This window comes from Mus musculus, chromosome 2 (genome assembly GCF_000001635.26).
Source record: "Mus musculus strain C57BL/6J chromosome 2, GRCm38.p6 C57BL/6J".
NCBI classification, from domain to species: Eukaryota; Metazoa; Chordata; class Mammalia; order Rodentia; family Muridae; genus Mus; species Mus musculus.
Window position 1 is genome coordinate 180,876,851 of NC_000068.7, and position 14,226 is coordinate 180,891,076.

Here is a 14,226-nt window from a genome sequence, read left to right on the forward strand (position 1 = left end):
TCCCAAAGGCTCTCTGTTTGGCTTGCACAGAAGGTGCCCCTCTGTTCAGACTATAGCCTCAAGAGAGGACTCAGCTCCCCAAATCCAAGGGCAGCAAATATAACCCAGACATACTGTGGGGTGCTTCACTCTCCTAGGTGGGCTCAGAGGGACTCAGCTACTTCTGGGAACCCACTATCCCATAGCCTTCCCAGAAGCAGGCTCCCAAGTGTGAACTCTCCTCTTCACTTCATTGCGGTAGGAGTGAGATTCGTCTACGTGATTTAGTGGGATGTCTTACTACCCTTCCTACGTGCTGATGTGATGTCCTGTGCTTAGTTACCTGGATGTGGTCTATAGAAGTGCCAGGAAGGAGATTCATGAATATCTAGACTCCCCAGAGGACAGGGTTCTCTGCCTTTTACATCAGTGCCAGGCCAAGCACTCTGACTCCTGCTGTCTCCATGGCCTGCCTCCCTTACTGCTATGGAGATACCCTACCCTACAAGTCCTCATACACCCCAAACCCTACCCACTGTGGACTCCAGGCGAAAATTACCTAGCTCTTCTGAGAAGGGGAGGAACCATCATTCTTACCCCCTCCTCACAGGATGACCATCGCCAACAATGTCACTCTCGATAATGGCTGATCCAGTTTCTCTAGGTCTACCTGGAAAAAACCTCACCTACTGCCCCAAATGCAGAAGAGCCCCTGACCATCAGTAGGGAAGGAGCTCCTGCCATGAACTGATTCAAGGCTTCTGCTGCACCCAAAGGACCTCCACATTAATCAAACCTTGACTCGGTTTTCAATTAGCATGGAGGAAGCGGGGTTTATCGATCCCCCTCTGTATCTCCATTTATATTTAATGCATCTATCGCCCACATTCTATATCAAGAACAACTGCCTATCAGGCAGCATGGGCCCCAGGGAGCAGGGTCTTATTTTCCTTTCTTTGCAATCGATTGAAGATTAAGTTGCTGTGTAGCTTTTTATTGAAGACGCACGTTTGCTGTGTTTAACAGGGAAACCAGCGTAGGGCTCAGCAGAGAGCTCAGGAGTGTTGCTTCCACTGGTCAAAAATAAAGCGTCCATATCAGCCATTGTCACTCAGCACACCTGAGTGTAATCCATGTACATATATACATGTATGCAGATATGTGCACACATGAACAGCTATGTAGAGGCACACATTCACACATATATATGCACAAGTATGCACAGACACCCATGCCTGTGGGCACATTCAGAACAAAAATATATGCATGCGCACACATGTACACACACACACATATCCATACATATGCATATGTTCATACATGGGCATATTTGCATAGGCATACACACACATCTACACGTGTGTGCATAGTCTCCCTTGAGCAGGCATGCAATGGCATGCACATATATGTGCATGTTCACGCACATGGATGCATGCACACACCACATAAGGTGCACACATGCATATGTACTACTCTCTAACTTAGGGTAGGGGAGACAGCAATTGACTTTACCTCAGTTCACCGGCTTCTTGAGTCTGACATGCTGCTGATATCAAGAGGACTCAATGATATGATATCTTGTTAGAGAATGTAGCACTGTCCCTCGGGCATTTGTTGTCATTTTTTTAATCTATCATCTCTCATAAGGACAATAATTATCCTTCTACATCTTTTTAGGAATTATTCCAGGTCTCCCTGCAGCATCTTCAGTGGCCAGAATGCCCTGATGTGGGCCTGCCACTCAGAACAGACTGTCTAGCCTGCCTCAGGTAAGGCTAACAGGATTCTGCACCTTGGATACCCACATCCTCCCCTCTGGAACCCTATCCACAGACATTAAGTAAGAGTCAGGCCTAGATCAGTGCCCCTTTATGTCAACACCAGTGCACAGCAAGCAGCTGGAGCCTTGTGTGCTGGCTTAGGCAACATGCCCGCCTCCCTGGGATGAACACCAATCAGTGATGTCCTCTGCTCTCCTCCCTATGTTTGACCCTTTCTCAACGTCCATAGGAAGTGCCCTCTGAGGGCAGACCCAGGACTGAGCACAACACACCCCTCCAAGACCTGGGCAGAGAATGGGAGGAGAGACACAAGTCAGAATGTCCACAATGCTCCGGGGCCAATGCTCACATCCACAGTCTCTTGGTGGCTACTCTAATGCATCTACCCTAGGAACATCCACCTGACAACCCACATGGCTTGCAGGGTGCATTTCCCATCCCAGACAGCAGCTTTCTAAAGCAGGGCACCTAGGCATCTGTGCCCAAGTTATGTGCAGAACAGAAGCCCAGCAACATCCTTCATGCTGGACAATGACTTCAATTGAGGACACCTTTGTTTCTCACCTTTGAGGAACTATTAAAGATAAGCCCGGGGTCTCATAATATCTGTGCAGTGGTAGATAGACTCCTTATGGACTCAGGTTAGAGGGTTCTGGCTTTGGGTGCTGTGGTGAGCATCCCAAAATGACCTGCCCGGCCAGGGGTCTATGCCCATTTCTTTTATGGGTCCCTTCAGACTCTTCCTCTTGCATATTTATACACATGCACACCCCCACGTACACATCCATATACTTGTGTGCACACACTCACCATGACATGAAGATACTTCTACCCTAAGCCTATGGATTACTGGCTTAGGTTTTAGAGGGGGGTAAAGGAAGAGAAGGAAGGATTGCTAGGCAACCAGCCAGGGGTTGCTATGGCATTTTCAAGAGTGCAGCTGAGCCAATCAGGGCCAACTGTGGGCTGGAAGAGGCTGGCGCAGGATGTCATGTCAGCTCTGAGGAAGAGGAGCCACAGCGACAACAGCGCCCTGAGGAGGACCAGCCACCTCATGAATATTCATTGAGCTGATTGAGGAAAAGTCAATTAACTACTTGACAGCTTGGTTTCCCTGATTCTTTTTTCTTTTAACTATTTAGCAACCACAGGGCAGGGTAGGGCAAGGCAGGATAGGGTAGGGCTGGATCCCCGCACTATCCTGCTGTCTCCAACCTACCTGGTTGCATTTGGCCTGTCCTGGCATGGCCATAAGCCATAGAGTCCTGGCACTGCTCAGGGCTGATTCTGTGGAATTTTTCCCTGACTTGTACAAGGAGCATAGCATATTGTCCCCTTGGACCACACGAGATCCGGTTCCCATCTGGCTTAGCACAGGGAGAGGTCCCTGCAAATGGTCTAGTCAACTTCCCTCTCTCAGTAACTGTGGACAGACACCTGGACAATGACCTCAGGCCTTGAAAGGTGTAGCAGCTCTGGAGACAACAAACAGCCTAGGTTGTTTCATAAACAGCCTAGGGCCACCCTATTCAGATGGGACCTCTCTCCTGGCCACAGTCCCATCTCCTCACCAGGTTAGGTCTTAGAATGGTGAGGAGATCAGGCCAAGAAGTGACTGCTTCTACGTGAGTTACTAGCTATGAAGTATGGGTCCTGTGATGGGTTGGAAATTTAGGCCTGAAGCACGGGCAGAATCCACAACAGGGGCAAATAGAGGAAGAATCGCCCTGGTCTGTACTGAGTTTTATTTGTTTCATTCTTTTCTAGTCACTTCTGATGACCTTGTTTGTCCTTGAGGTCTGGGAGACCTCAAGCCTGAGATTCTTCAGGATTTCACCGAGGCCTTTCCCTCTCACAAAGTGTGTACAAGTCTGGCAGGAGATCCCTTCAACAAAGGATCCAAGACAGATCTCTGCTAGCTTCTCAGAAACTTGCTTACCCACAGCCCAGGTTGCTATGTGGTTGCCCAAAAGGGACCATAGCACAACATTAGGGATCCGCAGAGGCTGGAAGAAGCCAGAGGTTCCTCTGAGAAGAATGCAGAAATGGCCAGTTCACTCCTCAAGTTCATGCAGAGATTAGTGGGTCAACAAGGTCCCACCAGCACAGCCTGGGGCCCTCCCTTGCCCACTGCTCCCTATGGGTCCCATCCCAAACCGTGCTCAGTGGAAGCAGTGAGACATGAGAGTCCACTGACAGAGACCTGAATGCAGGGAGGGTAGCCACAGCCCTGGCTGGCTCTAAAAGCCAGGGCCACCTCTAATAACCATAGGCTTGCTTATAAGGTTCCCATTCTGACCAGTATCTCTTGCCAGTGCCTCACCAGGAAGAAGCTCTCTCACCTATACTCTGGATATAGGCCAACCTGGGTCATCCCCAGTACCCCACAACCCTGCCCAGGCTGTACACATAGATACCCAGAAGATGCTGCCTAGGGACCTATTGCAAGGGCCAGTCTTTGCATTTCTCAGACCTGTGTAAAGAAGGTCATTTAGCCTCCACTATGCTCCCCCAAGGATGCCTTCAGGGCCATTTGGGAGCAAATCCGAGACAGATATCAGCAGGCAAGTCCCACAAGCAATCATCACGTCCTCCTGGAGGACGTCCGGTTGTCCATGGTGAGGACATCTGAGAGAGGAGCTTCTGCCACCCAGAGTAGCCCAGATGTAATGACTAAGTTAACAAGTGCAGCCTCGGGTGGGGACGCTGCAGGAAACTGAGGAAGCCTGAAATAATTTTGGGTTAATACTGATTTTTTTTTCCACATCACTCATCGGTGATGACAGCTGAAAGGTTGCGCTGAAGGCAAACGACTTCAGACAGCAGCGTTGGAGAGAAGCCCGCTGACCTTTGACCTGCAGGAGGGAGGTCAGAGTAGCTTTCCTGACCATATGGTGTGGGAATCTGTTCCAGTAACCACAGGAAGACAGCAAGGTGAGAGGCCACACACGCCCCTGCCATGGGGGCCAGACCAGGAAGTGAGGGCAGCAGCAGTCATATAGGACAGAGTTCACAGGGCCAAGGGTCCTCATGTCTAGCTCCCATTCTCAGACGGTTGACCCAGGTCTGGGCAGACTCTCAGACCCAGGAAACTCCTATATCCAGTACGGGTGTGGACCTGAAGCTGGGTGTCCAGCTGCCACTGAGAGCCCTCTAAAGTCAGGCCTCCCTACAAGTGGAAAAGAGTATGTGGAGTAAACTTAAGTGGTGAGGGCTGGCATAACACCCATGAGATGCTAGACACCAGGAAAGGGTGGCAGAAGAGGGCCTGATGTTTTCTCAAAAGGTTGAACCAAGGGAGCTGGAGAGATGGCTCAGTGGTGAAGAACACCGACTGCTCTTCCAGAGGTCCTGAGTTCAATTCCCAGCAACCACATGGTGGATCACAACCATGTAACGGGATCTGATGCCCTCTCCTGGTATGTCTGAAGACAGTGACAGTGTACTCATATATATAAAATAAATAAACCTTTTTAAAAAAAAAAAGGTTGGGCTGGAGAGATGGCTCAATGGTTAATGCTCTTCCGAAGGTCCTGAGTTCAAATCCCAGCAACCACATGGTGGCTCACAACCACCCGTAATGAGATCTGATGTCTTCTTCTGGGATGTAGGAAAACAGCTACAGTGTACTTACATATAATAAATAAATAAATCTTTGAAAAATAAAAAGGTTGAACAAATTCTGCTTCCAGGGTAGATCCACGAGAGCTAAAGTAGTTTTCACAAATACCTGAGCACACATGTGCTCAGCAGCCAAAATGTTGAAGCAAGCCAATGTCTGTGAACACATGAGTGGGTGAGCAAAATATGGCCCCTTAACATGGGCATCAGTTGGCAGTGGAAGGGAACACGCACCTGCTGTAGCCTGGATAACACATAGTCCTACACACCCACCCGTGAGAGAGCGATGGAATTTTCTAGTTCAGATACGGTGATTGGCAGCGCTGGGGCTTAGATGTCGAGGGTAAACACTGATTATTTACTAGGGTACTATATTAGTCAGGGTTCTCTAGAGTCACAGAACTTATGGGTAGTCTCTATACAGTAAGGGAATTTGTTGATGACTTACAGCCTGTAGTCCAACTCCCCAACAATGGTCAGCAGCAGCTATGAATGGAAGTCCAAGGATCTATAGTTGCTCAGTTCCACAAGGCAAGCAGGCCAAGAAGAAAAATATTTCATTCTTTCAATGTTCTCCAGCAGAAGGTGAGGCCCAGATTAAAGGTGTGCACCACCACGCCTGGATCTGGGACTTGCTTTGTCCCAGATGACCTTGAACTCGGAGATCTACCTGCCTCAGTCTCCTGGGGTTCATATCCACTATGGCTCAAGATCTCCATGCCAAGATCCAGGTTAGAAACTTGTATCTTCCAGCCTCAAGATCAGGATCACAGGTGAGCCTTCCAATTCTGGATTGTAGTTCATTCCAGATATAGTCAAATTGACAACCAGGAATAGCCACTACAGGTATTTTTTCTAAGGTGACAAAAACTTTTTAAACAAGCCAACTAATGCTGATGGTTTCAGATCACTGAGACTAAATATCACTATACTGTGTGGTTTTCATATTAATAAAACAAGGGGGATAGGTAAAGCTGTCATTTCTGCCCCGCTCGAGAGCACAGCTCCCCACTGTGAAATGTGCTGGCTGGGGGCAGCAGAATTCGTGGTCTTTTCCCAGTGTGAGGTGCACTTAACACCAAGCCTGGCGGTTTTGGCCTTTAACCTTGCCTCTTGGCGTCTGCTCAGAGCTAGCCTAGCAGAGTGGCAGGATTGATGGCCAAGGATAGTGACAGGTCCCTCATACAGGGTAGCGAGGCCAGGAAAGAAAATTCCTCCTCCAGTACTGTGGGAGCACCCTTCTCCTCCCGTACTGTGAGAGCACCCTTCTCCAATATTATGGGAGCACTCTTTTCTGGGGGGAGTGCCTGTTGAAGAACAAAGTGGGGATGAGAGTACAAGCAGATAACACATGATGGAGAATGCATACGTGATTGGGAGATTGACAATCTGAAACAGAACAGAGAAGAAAAGAAGGAGATTTACCTTCCCCAGTCAGCTCCTCCCTTGGTGACATACCTGAATAGACAATACCTAACTAGTCTGTACAGGCCACAAGAGGGCCTCACTAGCAGACAACCCCTACCCAGCAGGTGGAAATCCAATTGGCTGCTTCCACAGTATCAGTTTTCCCATCTGTGAAATGGGCACAGTGGGACCCGGTTTACAGCCAGGGCTCAGTCTTTGACTAAACCATAGCCTTGTCGCTCAGACAGACACGCAGTTAACCAGTCGCTGTCTCTGACTTGTTGAGTGATCTGACTAGTCTCAGACCATGCCTCTGGATTCTGAATCCTGTATAGCTGCTCAGTTCACTGTCCAGTAGGTAATGCATTATGACCAAGCCTGCTCTGGCCCCACAGACACTAGAGTTGGAAAAGGTCATTCCTAAGATGCCAGAGCAATGATCTCATGGCCCAAGCCATCCTTCCTCACTGCCTATCCAAGACCCACTCAGCCTGATGGGGTAGTGAATAGGTTCCAAACGATGCAGGTTATGTGCAGCTAGCATGCTCTCTTTGCTCTTTTCCAACTCAGCCTTCTGACTTGAGCCACACTAGGGTTGGGTCTACCAGACATAGTAAGAGTCACGACCTACATGGGAGGCAGAGCACAGGACACAGAGGACTCGCAGGGCTGCACTACACTCAACCTCAGTCCTGATACCTCAGATAGACGCCGACTCTGAGGGTGACTGCCACCACCAAGCCTTGGTTTTCACAGTCGGGGCTTCCCTATCATGCGGTATGGGAGCTATTATCCCTTTTGCTGGCAAGAGACAAGAAAATGTGAAAGCCGTGATGTGCTCAGTAGCACAGACCTCTCATCTCAGCTATTTCAGAATTTGAAACAGGAGGATTGCAAGTTCAAGACCAGCCTGGGCAGATTAGTAAGACTGTCTCAAAATAAAGGCAAGAAGACAAGGGATATATATATATATATATCAGTGGTAGAACACCTGCTCAGTGTATTCAACAGAGAGAGAGAGAGAGAGAGAGAGAGAGAGAGGGAGGGAGGGAGGGAGGGAGGGAGAGAGAGAGAGAATGTCTGTCTCACCTAACTTTCCAGTGTCTTTACTGAGCCCTCAGACACTTCACCTGAAACCCAGAAGCCCAGCTTGAGAGACAAGAAACCCCAGTGAGAAGACCCACCTGAGTCCTTGGGGTGTTCCTCTCCACCCTCCTGCCATTTCTGTAATCGCTGATCTTTGCTGAAGGAAAGGCTGGCCTGTGCCTTTCTGCCCTGCTTCTTACCTGGCTGCCAGCACCTGTCTTCACTGCCTCTGTGGGAGGGGTGGTCCCCAAGTCCTCTGGAAACCACTTTCATGTCTTTCCTGACCAAGAAGAGTAGGACTACTATAGGGTCAACAAATAAGAGAGGCCTGAGACTCAGTCAGGCTTTAGGGTGGACAGGTTGATGTTGGTGGAGACAGCAGTGAAGGTAGCCCTAGAGAGCCTGTCCCTTCCTTGTCCTACAAATTCCCTTCCACGCAGAGCAAAGTCAAGGAACATGCAATCACCACAGCTACACGAGGATTGGAGGGAGCTTTGAGTCACTGTCCCACACCAAGGTCCTGTCCCTAACAGACCCAGGCTATAAGGTTGGCGTAAGAACAGTTCTGTCCCTCGGGAGTCCAGTGGTGGGTCAGAAGACCCTGAAAATATTACCTCTATACGATGTGGCTGGCCCAGGGTGTGCTGCTGCTCTTACCAAATTACCTACCTTGCCTGAGAACTATCTGCCATCTTCAGGCAGGTATAGAGTCCTCTAGGCTGGATAGCACCTTGGACAGCATCCACCCAGCGACATGTCCCATTTCCACAGGGGAGAAGCCGGTTTCCTGAGCTTCCTCAGGAGTGGCCAAGCCAGGGAGTAGCCAGATTCTACCAGCTTCCTCAAGAGTGGCTGAGCCAGCAGAGGAGCCAGGTTCCCCCAGAATACTCAGGAGTAGCTGAGCCAGAGGAAAAAGCTGTCCCTTCCTCTTTTTCCTGGAACTGTGGGGCCTCTGTCATCTACATTTGAGGACCAGCCACTTTAATGGGTGTAAGGACAAAGAGAGATCCAGGGACAAAGGGGACAAGGAGGGGCAGGGGAGACAAGGGAGCAGGGAATATTTGGAGGGGTAGAGATGGGGCTAGAGGAAGGGTTAGGGGTCCAGAAAGAGCCCTTGCAGGTCAGATCTATATGGGCCTCCTGAAATATGGAGTTGGGTATTTCTTCATTCCTAGCTATGTACAGAGCCATCATTTGGCCTCTATAAGGCAAGATAGTTAGAAGAAACTATAGTGGCTGGAAGAAGCTACAGCATTTCCCAGGTAGCACTTCCTACTCCAGTCTCATGAGACCCACAGTCCTCAGAGAAGGCCTTCCATCTGTTAATATCTGAATCAGTAACCATCTGCCCATGGGGCAGGGGGGTGGGGTGGGGGACTGAGATCTGGCAGGGAGAACAGAAAGTCATCAGGGAAGCTGATGGTTAGAGTCTTGGGAAATCTGCCCTCCCCACCCCACACCTGGGGATTCTAGCAGGGAACTTGGTATGTGCTAAGTGTGTGGTGGAAGTCCTGCTCACAGTACCTCATACCTCCTTTTCCCTCTCTGAGCTATGCACCCTTCAGTAACAATTCCATTCCCTCTTCAGAGCCAATGACATGCACTTCTAGAGATGGTGGCTGGTGTCTGCTACCTACAGAGGGTGAAGTTCTTCTGCACCCAGAGCCTCCAGAGACTCCCCTGGCTGCAGTACCCAGCACTGAAGCTGGCCTGGCTCTCAAGGATAGGACCCTGGAGGCAGCAATGGGACTAAAATATTCCCATCTTCTAGTGCAAAACCCTTGTGTGAATAGACCTGCTCATCACATGGGGTCACAGCTGTTCCCGTGGATAGAAAGTAGATTCCAAGCACACAATCAACAGCTGCACTGGGTCCTTTGCAGGCCTCGGGGAACCTGAGCAGACACTCAGAAAAGAGCAAAGGGAGGAAGGACTCCTAGGCTCCTGGCAAGGGAGGGTCACGGAGTAGGACTTGGTTAGCCCTCATCCACTCTCTTGTAACATCTCTTTCAGGAATTGTAGAACAAACTATACACCAGATTCGTTTGGGTTGTTGTCTGTAAGCATCCCTCTGCCTTTCTTGGGCTAAGGCATACTAAATTATATCCATCAATCTAAAGAAATCTACACATCTCACCTGCCTCCCTATATCAAAATGGGTCTCAAAAAGCCCCAGGATTAGGGCCTGCTTTCGGTATGCCCTATAAGTCAAGCATTTGGACAGCTGTCCAACCTTCATCTGCCTGTTCTTCTCAAGGCAGTGCCTCCACCCTACAGGTTCGAGGCTCTTGGGGAGTCATCTAGCCCACCACCATCAGCCCTGTGGTGGTTCTTGTTCTTGAGTCTCTGGAAGCCAGTCTATGGCGCCTAGGAAGAACCACTAGACTTCCAGAGGTCTCCCACCAGAAGCAGCCTCCTCTGTGCACTGTGCCTGTCCAGCCTGAGGAGCCTCCAATGACCATGGAAGACTCCAGGGTCAACTCCCTCTCCTCTACACCTATCCCATATGTATTGAGGACAACTTCAGCAGAGCCTTCCAAGTATCCCCCAGGTTGGGGGTGGGGGGGAAGGGGAATAGTAGATTTTCAAAAGTCACAAAGCAGAGTGTGAGATTCTTCAGCTGGGAGGAGCCTTTGTGTAGAGGTGGAGAGACCCTCCAGGGACACAGTTGCCCCTGCCAGCAGTTCCCACACTCCTGGACCCTGGGCCACAGACACCTATGCCATGCTCTGTTCACCTCACCTCTCTTCTATCCATTCTTTACTTAAGTAGCTGTGTTTAAAGAGAGCTGATCTCTGTGATTAGTGGACCACCACTACTGCTTGCCCTAAATAAATGATACCTTGAAATGAACACGATTATGCACAAATAGGTCAAATGGCCTTTGTCCACGTTCCTGCCTGATCATGGGATGCCAAAGAGCATCTGTGAATGTCAAACATGATGAAGGCTGTTCCCTGCACACACCTGTGCCTCTCTGCAAGCCTGTCCTTTCTAGACTCCCCACCTAAGAGGACTGAGCACCTATCACAGACTAGTCCCACTTCCTTTCCTATAGTAAATGATTATAACATGTGGCCCCATCTTCTGCACCACTCTTGGACCCCTTCCTCATAACAAGAGTAGGAGGGGCCAAGGCTTTTGTTCACTACAAAGCCAATCCAGCTATCCATCCCTCTCTCCCCTTCCAGAGGTCTAGTCCAGAGAGACACGGGGATCTGTGGGAACCCAGAATGGGCAACCCTGAGGTAAGTGGTTACAGGGTGTGCATACCCAAAAAGAGTGCAGGAAAGGCTACTGCCCAACTGTCAGACAGCAATCCTTAGACCCTCCCATGAGCCCTTTGCAGACTGGACAGCAGCCTAACCCAGCTGGCTGATCCTGTGCAGGTGTGTAGAGACAAGTCACCTAGGGAGGAGGGCAAGATGTCCAGGAGGGAGAAAACAGCTAGGTGTGTTACAAGCCCTTTCACAGCTCAGCTTGACAGAACAGCCCTGTAGCTCAAGCAAGGGCTTCTCCAAGGCAATCCGCTACTCAGAAACTTCAGTCTGAGATTCCAGATCAAGCCAGCTCAGTATTGTAGATACCATGTGATCAGACTCCCTTTAGTGGGACCCTGAGGTCTGGGGCCTCTGAGAACCTACAGGAAATGAGATGGTGCACCAAGGGACTAGGCACGATGTGGGGCATTTCTGGTGAAGAGTATGAGCTCCCTCTACCACTTGGGAGGGTGTTCAGCCGAGGAAGGCTGCACAGGGTCCAGGAAGAACACTCCCTGCTCCCTACTCAGGGGTCAGGCTATAAACTGTGGGGGCAGCAGGGATAACATAGATCACTCTGCCCTGGGCATATTCAGCAAAGAGAAAGGGAACACAGAGCCCTAAGCCTAGGATGTCTTCATCCCACCTTTCCACTGCCTGGCTCTAAGATGATCAGTCAGATGAAGGTTGGGTCCCAGAGAAGGAGACACTCAGGCTCCCAGGAATCCTTGCCTCTGCTCTTCAGGGGCCTCTTCTGGCTTCCCTGAGGCCTAAGTTCTAAAAGAAGGAGCCTCTGAGGGGTAACCCTGCCAAAAGGTCTCTGTGCCTGGACTGAGTCTATGAAGCCCTTCAGAATTCCAAGGAGACCAGAAAGCATCCTCCCCAAGAGCCTGTTGTGATGCTTGACCCATTTTTCTGGTTTGTATAGGAGCAGTATTGGCTCCTGGCTCCCAGATGGTTTTATTGACATCAAGGTTCCTAGGTGGAAGTAAGATGGCTCACCAGGTGAGGACACTAGCTGCCAAGCCTGAATTTGATTCTGCATAATGGAAGAAGAAAATGGACTCCCACGAGTGACCTACTCCACGTGCACACTGTGGCACATTCCCTCAATACATGTATGCAACAAACAAAGAATAAATACATAAATGTAAATTTTATTAAACAATTTTTTAAAATACCCCTGGAGTATAGCCATCCTCCCACAGCACTCCGCCTGGGGTCTCAGGCTTGGCCTAGACGGAAAGAGAAGTTTTCTACATAAAAGCCAAGGCCCACTCTGAAAGGTAGAGAGTTGAAGGGAACAGTGTGTGCCATCTCTGCTACGGTGGGTGGCCAGTGAGTCACCTGAAAACACAGGACTCACGGGAGCATCAGAGCCTAGCCAAGGATAGCCAAAAGGTTGGACCCCAAGAACAAAAGGCCTGTTCCCGCCGCCGCGGCCGCTGCCGCCCGCCACAGGCCAGCAGCTCAGCCTGGATCCCTCAGTCTTTGTCCTGCCCTGGTTAGCCCTTGCGGATACACACTGCCTCCTGTTTGTATTCCTCCTTCGCTCCCCACCCCCACCCCAGCCTGCCGTTACCTGGCTCTCCAAGTCTATGCAGTGTTGAAGGCCCAGGTGGAGTTTCTGAGGGACCCCGGGGGGCCACGATGAGTTTCACTCCCTGGGTTTTCATCTGAGCTCTGTCCACGGTGCTCACTCTACTCAGGGAGGAGGAGGGAAAGGAGAGAGAAAAAGGGGGGTTGGCCTCATTTCCATGTGGAGGGCCCAGGGCCCTGTTCGTGCCCCCCCCCCGCACCCCCTTCTCCATTGTCCACAAGAACCTCACTCACAATTGCAGTCTTTGTAGTGGCTAGCTCCGCCCTCAGCACTCAGTCATGGTGGGGGTCCCGCCCCCCCCCACCTCTACAAAGGACTAGGAGGAGCAAGGCCAGATCTTTCCTTCCCCGTTGGCCCCACCCAGACCATAGCTTAGGGCAGCCAGAGTTAGCTGCATCTCCAGGTGGAAAGCACACCCTCGGAATGTTGGGTGGGAGTCACTCATCCTTAAACTCTCCTTAAAGCGGGCAGTGAAGTGTCACCAGGTACCTTGGGGTGGGGGTCGCTCTCAGAAGCCTCTCCCCTTGGGCATCAAGTACATGCCCTGTCTTGAGAGCTTCAGTCTCAACTCCAGCTGCATCAGGAGACAAGCTGCCCTCAGGAGAGAGGTTTAAGGCCACCTGTACTGGGTATGAAGAGGCTGAGGCCTGTGACATTCCTGTGTGAAGGCTTTCAAGCCTTGACCACCCATGTTAGATCTGAGAGGCTATGTACCATTTAAATCCTGCAGAGGGATGTGGGGCTGCAGCTGGGCCTAGAGTCCTTGCACCCAGCCCAGCAAAGCTGATCCCTTGTTCCCTCTGCTGGCCACATCTGTGTTATGGGCCCTGCATCTGTCCTACCACTCCATCCCCAGGCCACGCATGTAGAGGGGGACTGTGGGCCCTGTGGCAGCCTGAAGGCCTTCTCCTCCAACTCTTCCTTTCCTCACAGCCAGGGTGGGATCAAGGGTCAAGAGACTGTGGGCCAGCTGTTCCCAGATGTGGATCAAGGCCCCTCCCCTTTCTGGAGGAATGACAAGCCTCCTGCAGAGGAGGGGGCGGTGGTGTGACGAAGAAGAAAGGGCGGAAAGGGAGGGAGTTCTCCACGGGTTTCTGTTGATCTGTTTAATCCCACGCTATCGCAAGCTTTCGCGGATGGAGGGCAAGAGGGGAAAGGAGGGGGTCTAGTCCGCATCCTTCCCTTCCTCCTCCCACCCCCACCCCGCCTGAGCCACCTGACCCGTCTCAAAGTTGCCGGGCTGCGGCGCGCATGGCCTTTGTGCGCGCGGAGCAGCGGCCTGGAACCTGGAGCCTGAGCCAACTGGACTGTGTCGCCCCACCTTCGTGCCCCTTCCTCTCCCTCACGTACCCAGGAGCTAACAAATAAATAAATCCACAAATACAAATTCGCAGTGTGCTGGGGAGAGGCGGCTGCGCCGGGAAGAAGGAGCGTGGAGAGGTGAGGCTGGGCCGTGGGGAGTCCAGGGAAGAACAAACCTGAGCCAAGGCCC